This window comes from Wyeomyia smithii, chromosome 3 (assembly GCF_029784165.1).
Source record: "Wyeomyia smithii strain HCP4-BCI-WySm-NY-G18 chromosome 3, ASM2978416v1, whole genome shotgun sequence".
NCBI lineage: Eukaryota > Metazoa > Arthropoda > Insecta > Diptera > Culicidae > Wyeomyia > Wyeomyia smithii.
The window spans coordinates 124,904,616-124,915,096 of record NC_073696.1 but is presented as its reverse complement, the minus strand read 5'-3'; the positions used below and the strand labels follow the sequence as shown (position 1 = coordinate 124,915,096).

At 38.9% G+C, this 10,481-nt stretch overlaps 1 pseudogene; it reads left to right on the top strand.

Annotated features, from left to right (window-relative positions):
* Positions 1 to 3,341: 3,341 nt before the first annotated feature.
* Positions 3,342 to 9,883, top strand: LOC129728538 (uncharacterized; annotated as a pseudogene).
* The last annotated feature ends 598 nt before the right edge of the window (positions 9,884 to 10,481 follow it).

Sequence of the window (10,481 nt, the reverse complement as noted above, 5' to 3'; positions counted from 1 at the left end):
CGGATATTCTATGTTTTTTGAATGGATGTCAAATTGGCCAACTAGCCCCTCAGCTGGGGTAAGTTGGTCAGGGTGTGGGGTAAATTGACCATTTATATTGCGGAAGGACAATTCAGTTTTCCTTCCTCACTGCATTTGCGGCAGCCTGTAGTGTCTCAGCGGAGGACAAACCGCATCCGGTTTTTTTGTTTATGCGTTTGCTTTCCGAAATCCCAAAGTATGAGAAAAGTAACTCATAATTGCATGAAAAAAATCGTGTTATTCTTTCATACCTGACGAGAAGAATATGTTGAAATCTCTCTAATAGTTTGGCTGGGAACAAAATCAAAGACAATAAGGATTAAATTGAGAACCAGAGCCAAATTATAGATTCGCATCTGCAATCACAAGCACAAAACTATAGCTACATTAGTTTTTTTGTTGTTAAAAGCTTTCTTTCGCCGAAATTTTCATCAGGTAGATGGCATTTGTCGATGCATTAGTGTACATTATAGATATTTTAGATCAATGACTTAGCATTTATAGTGTGCAATTAAGTATTCATCAAAATGACGATGAAATGGAGATAACTTTTACCAATTAGTTTATCGCTTCAAATAAATGGTTTTGCTGAACAAAGCACATGCTGTTTTCACCTGGATTAAGTTTGCATCACGAAATGCACTGTTCCTGAAATTGCATTTACTTGGTTACATGAATTCATTTATGATGTGCATATGACCAACCAGCCCCGCAAGTATGTGACCAACTAACCCCTCATGTATTAAATATGAAAATTACTTAAATTATATGAAAATAAAATTTTGGCGAAAGTTCGCTAAGCACAACCTAAAATTAACGTAAATGACTTTCATAATACGTTGAGCCATGTTCATTTCAATTTGGCTAGCTTTGTTTAGACAAAAAATTTCAACTTGAAAACCGTGTAGAATTGATGGTCAGTTTGGCACCAACCTGTATTTATTATACGTCTTAATTAGAACTGTACTCCATTTTGTCATTTAGTTTTTCTAGTTATCTACTACGTATCACCCATATAACACGATTTTTTAGATACGTAGATTCGAAGATATTCTCATTGACCAACTTACCCCGTAACCAACTAGCCCCGCTCTACCCTACTCACAATCAATCACCGTACCAGTCTACGTGACGTTACGGTACTACTCTGGATGGTCAAACGCAGTGTTTCAATCTAGGTAAGTATTTTCATGTTATTTTCTAGCATTTCATCACTATATAAATTTTCTTTTATTTTTTACTTACAGGTCCTCAATCAAAGGATATTTATTCTATTTTTCACTACGGTCCGATCCGGTTCTTCGGTTAAAATGTGCTACGAAACTGGTAAGTATTTATTTGTATGTATGATATATTTCCACTACTAGCTTTATTTTAATTTTTTGCTTACAGGTGTCGAGACCAACTAGGTTCACCGAGATTTTCACCTCTTCACTCCTAACACTTATTATAATTCCGAAAGTTTATAATTAAATAGTTGATTAAATCACGTTAGCTTGATATAGCGAAAACTTTGTTTATGTTTTTCTTTTTCCTCTTCTCCTGCTAGTCAGTTTCCGCTGTCGATCTATCCATGACAGATGAGCGTGTTGGCATATTTTTTATTTGCGTTGTTTTGTTTTCGTTTCGTGCGAAACGGTACTCGCCAATTTTACCGTCTACGGTTGATGCCCGGTGATGCGAACAACTATAATTTAATAATTTATTAATCATATTGACTTACAAGACCAGTATTGGAAAAAAGTGGAACACTTGCTAACTAACACACCGTGAAAGGCGAATGTGAGCACTAGATGTCGAACTGAACTATTACAAGCGACAAAGTGAATATGTTATATTGAAACATAAGCTGTCATCTATCAACTCTGGAAAAATCCAATTTCAATATTTCTAATTTTTTTTTCCTTTTTAATAACTACTATACTAATTTTTAATAACTACAATTAGAACTACATTCCTTTTTAATAACTACTATACTATTTTTTAATAACTACAATTAGAAATACCGCTTCTGAGAATGAAACCTCGGAACACCTACTTTGCGAATGCAGAGTATTAATAAAACGCAGACTGCGTATCCTCGGTAAAGGATTCCTTAGTCCTTCCGAAATATAGAACGAAGGCTCTTTTCAGATACCACACTTCATTCGAATTGTGATACCTGACTGGGATACACGTGCAAATCGAAATTGGACATCAACTCAATAATAGTTGTGCGCCAAAAGTGAATGCACCTAGATTAAGGAGGAGCATACCACAATAAATCTACTATCAATGGTCGCAGTGGTTCAGTCTCCTACAGGAAAAAAACTACAATGAACTATACTGCCGGTACCCGCATAACTGTCCCATACTGATTTTTGTCACTTTTGAGTTATCATCGGGAATCGACTTAGTTGTTATTATATTTTTCCAAAAAATCTAAAATAGATACTTTTGTATGGAAAAACATGGAAAAAATACCAAGTTTTTTTTTGTCCCATATTGAAAGTACCTACATTACAGTCCCACTGCATAGTGGTACAAACTGCTAACATACAGTCATGGAGAAAAAAATAAATACACTTGCAGTGTTGGATGATTTTTCGTATTTTCACAGTGATTTTAATTGTTGTATGATGTTATGTTACGTCATTAAGATCTGCAGACACTCTTTTTGAAAGATGAATGGAGAAATAACTGTAGAAATTTCTTTGTCGGTGATTCCGAAATTTTTTTGCGTGAGTTAGTGTTTTTGAAGTGGCGACAAAAATAAATACACTATTGAAATAAATATACAAAACAATCCAAATTAGCTTTTTTTCTCTACATATTGTTAGCAAAGTGTTTTTTTACGTTACAAAACTCACTTTCAAAATTTTGTGGCCTGTTTTTTGTTTTGTAAAGCCATATTCAATCGTCGTGGAATGTTTACCCCCAGGTTTTCACGAGTAGAAGCTGAACTAGCATTTCACGCTGCCTGTCCGACGTTCCATAAGTCTGTTTTATTCTTTGGATGATGCTTTGCAACCTAGACTTTCCCAATCTTCCATAGAATTTCTAAAGGATTTAAATTAAAAGTCTGCGCTGGTCAAATTAATAATTTTATATTTTCGTTTAAAAATCATCTTCGTGTTTTCAATGCAATATGTTTAGGAATGAAAAAAAATCCCTTATTGAATATCTCAAAAAACTAGAAAGTGTCTACACACTTGAAAAATTTCGCCGAATCTCGGCATTGTTTGTGCCGAGATTTGGACAGCTTAGTGCTCGGCAACCATATCGGCTGAATATCTTTGGCCAAGAATCTCGGGAAACCAATATTTGACAGTTGTCATTTAATGCCGAGAATCACGGTACGTATTCGCCTGTGCTCTCGGCAAATCCAGCTGAGAGGCGGAAAACCAGTCTAACGACCTTTCCATTATATGAGCTGAATGTTTCGGCGTGTGCAAAGTTTCATTCAAATCAAAAATGGTCGATATTCGACCATCGGTCATTTGGCGCGATTTGTCTCTAAGCTCAATGAGTTTTAGTAAGTAAAGAAATTGATTCATATTGAGTTTTAAATGTTTGTCTTTATCTTGGTCGGCAGTAAGTCATTGAGCAAAACATTTAGTCTAAAACTACCTCTAATGCTTACCCTTAGAACAAATATAAAAATATTGCATTTACACGATTTTAAACTAAACTTTTTCGGGTTTAGGCCACTTCCCACGAATCTGCACTACATTTTTTCGGCTACCTGATTTTAAACACCTGTAATTTGCACAAATTTCAGCCAAACTTTTATCTGCTTCCTGTTTGCTTTCCCGTAAATTTGCACTAAGAAAAATGGCGGCAACTCGTTCATGAAAATGACAGCTGTATTACCGAAACACGGCAACGAGTAAAATTCGTGCCGAGATACCAGTAATGTTTCGGCATCAGCAGTGTTCGTCAAGCTTAGTTTTTATGGCGAAGTCTCAGTGAAGTAACGACTTTCGGCAACCGGCATTTATTTGCTAAAATATCGGTTGAATCACAAGTTGCCGAGTTAACTCGACTGTTTATTACCCGAGCTCGAGATACAGTTTTAAGTGTGTAAGGATCTGATTTTCTTACAAAAACTACACATTGTAAGCTAAACATTGACGCTTGTTTGAACCTACCAACAGAAACAAGTCATTTGTTACTCAAATCAACCCGGTCCCCGTGGTTCTGTGGTTAGCTATGTCTGTCGGCTAGCTCTCCCACACGGTTGTGATGTCGGGTTCGATTCCCGATAAGATCGAGAATCTTTTCGAGCTGGAAATTTTCTTGATTTAGCACTGGGGCACGGTGTATCGTTGTACTTATCCTACAACATGCAAAATGTGGCAGAAACAATACCGATAACGAAAAATTCTAGGGCGGGGGTTTAGCGTAGTTGGTAACGTCTCCACCAACCACGCTGGTGACCCGGGTTTAGTTCTAGCCGACACCGGGAGATTTTCTGAGGCGAAAAATCTCTGGGATCACGCCTTCAATCGCATGAGGAAGTAAAGCCGTTGACGCCGGTCCGTTAATCAACGGGTCGTGAGTTGGGATTTTGGGTGGAGGCGCCTCCCCGACCGTCGGTGATTGGCACTACAAAAAGTGGCGGAACTAGACCGACGGAAAATAAGCGAGAATTAAAAAAAAACGAAAAATTCTCTCAACTAATCTACCCTTACTAACACGCAGAAACAATCCCCAGGATACCGATTAACACGAATTTGACAGAATCGTGAAAGGAATCGCCAACATGATCCGGAGGATTCCCACTCACGATTCTTATTCAAGAATCCTAGAGCCATATACAGGGCATTCCTGAGGATTCTTTTTTCAGGAATCCTTTTCAAGGACGCTCACGAATCCAATGTGAGGAATCCTAGAGAATCTATGCGAATCGTATGTGTTCGTTCGGGTAGTTGAGGCTAGCGTGCGTTATAGTTGTTGTTGTTCACACAAATTAACACAAATTAAGTCATTTGTTACACAAATAAACCCAATACTGAAGCTCGCATTTTTTTCAGCCGCACCCTGTAAGTCTAATTTTTGTTTTTTTTAATAATAACTTTTCAAATTTTCATAATAACGGCCATAGGTGCGTAAAATTTGCGGCCTCCCGTGGTATGGTAGTCCGAAATACCTTCTTCCCCCGCAAAGATATCCACAAATCCACCTGGAGATCACCCGACCAATAGACAGCAAATAAAATCGACCACGTTCTAATCGATGGCAGGCTCTTCTCCGTTCGCACTTACCGCAGTGCGAATATAGATTCGGACCACCACCTAGTAGCTGTGTGCATGTGCTTAAAACTATCGACGGTGTATAACACCCGCCGAAGACGAACGCCGCGACCAAATATTGAGCAACTGCGGGGCGCCGGGGTTGCACAGGAATACAGGTAGCGTTACCCCGTTACTCTCTTGAAGATGGCTGGAGGAGCATCCGATCCGCCATAGGTAGCACTGTTGTAGCGCTACTAGGTACAAGAGCTCCGAAACATAGAAATGACTGGTTTGACAGCGAATGCAAACAGTTAGTCGAGGAGAAGAACACAGCACGGGCGAGAATGCTGCAACACCGTACGAGAGCGAACATGGAACGATACCGACAGGCACGGAACAGCCAAAACTCAGTGCTCCAAAGGAAGAAGTGCCAGCAAGAGAACCGAGATTCAAGCTAACGAAACTCGGAAGTTCTACGAGAAGCTGAACAGCTCCTGTAAAGGCTACGTGCCGCAAGCCGATATTTGCGCGTCACCACGGATCAGATATTCGCGGTTCAACAAGTAATGCCGCGAATACAAATTATGCACGAATACGGATTTCTTGACAAACTAATGCGGTTGGTCAAGGCGACGATGGATCGAGTGATATGTGTAGTTCGAGTAGCGAGGGCACTCTCGTGCCCCTTCGAAACCCAGAGAGGTTTGAGGCAAGGTGATGGTATCTTGTGCCTACTGTTTAACAACTCTGGAAGGTGTCATTAAAAGATCGGGGATAAATACGAGTGGCACGCTATTCCAAAAGCCGGTTCAACTGTTTGGCTTCACCGACGATACCCAAGCAACAATTGGGACATAATAAAAAAATAAATTATGATCATTTGTTGCACTAATGAAATTCCGAGGTTATAAGAAACATTTTTTGTTACTACGATGAAATTGTGAAGAGACGAGCAACAGCTAAAGTTGCATCGCTGCTTCAAAAAACTTTACACTAACAACTTAATTCGCGAGATTGGATTTATTGTTGAAACGTGTAAACGGCATTTGAAAACCTAGCCTCCACTGAATAGATCTAGTGGGTGGAGCATATAAGTTGCCAACGTGATGCTTGCGAGATACACAAAACAAACACACAACAATATTTTTAAAAGTTGCTGATCTCACGCTATATCACAGCAACTTTTGTTCGATCGTTCGCCTTATATTTGTTTTTGAGATGAGGTTATTTACTGCGTTGTAACTTTTGGATACTCGGATTAGAAGTCGTCCAAAGATGTAGGTCTCTAAAACGAAATGAAATAAATTGCTTTGAATTTCATTATCACACTGAGGTGCTGATGAATCTAAGAAGTAAAATCAAAATCTGAGAATGATCATGAGCATGATAGCATAGCATAGCATAGCATATTTGATCGCCCGTGTGTTGCCCGCGATTGACCAGAATCAGCTGAAATTGTACAAAGAACCGTCAAAATGGTGCCTAGGAGTAGCAAGCCATTTTCAGTGTACAATTCCTGGTGATCTTTCTTTTCACTGGTCAATAACGTAGCTGGCCACGCCCAATGCAGATCAATAGAGGAAGGGATATCGGGAGTGTTAGTTTAATACTTGTTGCTACTAGAGACCGAGGAATCCTCTGCATCATCCACAAGTATCAAAGGAAGGATTTAGTGTTAGTGGGAAGGAATTGATCTGGATCCATCGAGGTTGATGGTGCGATCTTTTCTACACAGATTCGCGCACGATAAGATTACTTTTCGATCTCTGGGCAACCGGCCACCAGGAGACGATATAAATAGAACCGCGCCACGATTGCTGTATCGGCATACAGGAGAATCGGAGTTATCTATGGCAACTTGTCAATCGTTTACAGTCTGTATTACACCAAACTTCACGTTTCATCTCGTGAACAATCTGAATTTCGTAGAACGCAACAACCGCACGCCGAACGCAAACTACGCAAATTACTGGTACCAGTGGAAAATATCATAACGCGTTTAATTTGTGCCCTGATGGGTAATGCACTAAAATAACCGAAATGGTGAAAAAAAGAAAAAAAAAAAAAAAAAAAAAAAAAAAAAAAAAAAGAAAAAAAAAAAAAAAAAAAAAAAAAAACCCGCGAGCGAAGTTTTTGACCAGAGAGCCACCACGAGACACACCCGAGCATTATACGATGTAGTGGTAAGATAGCCACAGTTAGTGCAATCAACATACCGCGCGCGAAAATGGACTGCCCTTTCCGAATGCAAACAAGAGCGTGCCGACTACTGGTCCAAAGACTCCCGCTCTAAAAAAAAAAAAAAAAAAAAAAAAAAAAAAAAAAAACAGTCCATGTTTCTACAGTCCAAGTATAACCACCCCCCCTCCTTTCCCAAAAAGGGGGAGTGCCTATGTATACACAATACACCGAACCCACAAGTCTATTCGCAAAATGCCGAACCAGTCGATCGAAACAGGAATAGATTTGTCATGCATGATGCAGGTTTCAAGTGAATGTTTGAAAGCAAACATCGCTATAATTTGTACAAAAGTTCAGGCAGATTACATACTTAAAGCTCAACCCCAACCCAAAAAACAAAAAAAAAAAAAAAAAAAAAAAAAAAAAAAAAAAAAAAAAAACATGAAAACCATGCAGAGCCCCGAGTCAATTCGCGAAATAAGATTATTTGTCATGCATTCAACGTTCCAGAGTAAATAGTTAAAGGTTTATAAATATTACAATAATTTGTCCAACAGCCAGGAAACTCAAATACTGGAAATGAAAAAAAAAAAAAAAAAAAAAAAAAAAAAAAAAAAATAAGAAAAAAACTCCTACCAGAAAATGTACGGACCTTTTTTTTCTTCTAGATTTCGAGCAAACTTTCGTTTCTCGAGCAGCTGCAGAGATTTTTCAAAACATCTGACACCACTGAATTTTCTTTTTAAATCGAGTTTTTTTAGCTTCATTCGTGCAGTTCTTTGCTGGTACTCGGTTTTACATTCTAATATTATTTGACTATTCTTCAATTAAAAAACATTTCAATTTGTGATTAGAGAGCGTTGAAGTTGAGTTAATAACATTTATTATAGAAACCACTAGGCAAAAAAATCATAATAATGGTAATACAAAACCCTTTACCGCAACACATCAATGCCATAACATTTCGCATTTGTATAATAAAGGTTAGCACGGATCAGATTGTGGATCGTGCCGGAAACTACTTTTGGCTACAGGAGGTACCAGGAGATGGTGATTGTTTGTTTAACGCGTTGGCACACCAAATTTATGGTGTTACTCCAAGCCATCCGCAATTCAAGAATTATAGCTTGGATTTGCGACGTACAGCTGTGGAGGAGATAAGGAGCCGATCTGAGCTATACGCCCCCTACATTCTATTAAATGGTGACGCTATGGAAGGTGCTTCTGATGCAGAAAGATTTGGATTTTATTTAGATCAGCTGGAGAATCCGGGATTCTGGGCCGGCGAAGAATCAATTGCGGCGCTTTCGTATTATTATTCCATCATCATAATCGTTCATGAAGAAAATGGAAAAATCGAGTTCAAGGCACGATCCGAATGCGACAACCAACCTATCTACAATATTTTTTATCGTGGTCAGGGAGGAGTAAATACGCACTATGATAGTGTTATTTGCATGCGTCGTCAAAATTACCCTGGCCGTATCGATAATAACACCCGTCAAATCGTATTGTTGGGCGACTGTATAACAAGAGTAACCACCTTAACCTTTGGTGAGGGTTTGAATACTTTATTGACGTCCATATCCCATCAGCTGACTAAGTGTGTTCCGACCGATGAAGGATTAAATATTTTACGTTATTTAGCTGCTGCCGAAATTGATTTGCAATCGGTATCATTTTTGAATTTGTGTGGCATTCTTTGTACTACCGTGGAAGATGTAAATAATTTTACATTTGGTCTAAGGTCAGGAGAACATAATGGTGGGCGATCCACCATTGCTGCGCTTTCGTCGCAGCTTGGAGTTGTCATATTTTTGCACAGTACCGCCCAAGACAGTCTTCGATACGATCCGATCGGACAAAGGTCGCCCATTATTCTGCATATATTGGAAGATACCAGGATTACCCCTTCTGTCTATCGCAGTGTTGTTGATCTGGAGCATTCAGATTCTCATTCCTGTATTGCGTCACCGCTTAAAAAACGCACTCTCTTAGATCCGATTGTTGTAGCGAGAAAAATTTTGAAAACAGATGTCATGGGATCCCCAAATTGTTCGGACTATCCAAAAGTCACCGTAAGTGCTAAAAAAGGATTGCGCTTTGCGTCTTTGAACGTAAATGGTTGTCGGGATCGTAGTAAGCAAGAGGGAATCGATGGTTATCTCATGTCTCAAAATGTTCACCTGGCCGTCTTACAAGAAATGAATTTAGAGTGTTCGGAGCTCCTCACATCGAATTATAAATGGTATATAGGATGTGCGACCCGAAGAAGAAAGCGAGGCCTTGCTATTGTTGTACGAAATGGCTTACCAGTTGAAATTAAAAAACATATTAGTACGGATCCCTATCTTCAGATGATGGAGCTATCCTGCCTGGTAAAATTAGATTCTTTTCTTAAAAAAAAAAAAAAAAAAAAAAAAAAAAAAAAAAAAAAAAACCCCGATATTTTATTTATAGGTTGAGGATTCTCCCATGTTACTTGTTGTTATCAATGTACATGGACCTAATCAAAACAACGGTCACTTTTTTGCTAAGCTTGGGACGATGTTAAACAAAACATTAAAAGATCACCGAACTATCATTGCTGGAGATTTCAATTCTCAACTGAGTTGTAATAACCTTTCGGAAAATGAGGCTAGTTTGTTTGGTAAATATGCTGGACATGATAGCTTCAACGCGAATGGGCAGCAAATGAGGGCATTCTGTAATCTTTATTCTTTTGCTGTTCGAAGTACCCAATGTAATGCGTCTTTCAAGCGAACATGGACTAATGGAATAAGTTCATCCCAGGTGGACCATTTACTTACTCACTTAAGCTCTTGTTTGTACCTTCGACGTTTACAATGCACCGTGCCGGGGTCTGTCTCTTCTGACCATAAAGTCTTGCTTTGTAATATCGTCGAAAACCGTAAATCGAAAGCGATTAGAGGAAGGCAGAAGCTAGGTTTCCAAGCTACCATGAATATTGATGCTAATCTGCTGCAGAATGAAGAAGTGCGCGAGAGATATCAGAGACAATTGGCAAACAGTGTAGCTAGCAGAGCTACAGATGTTGACATA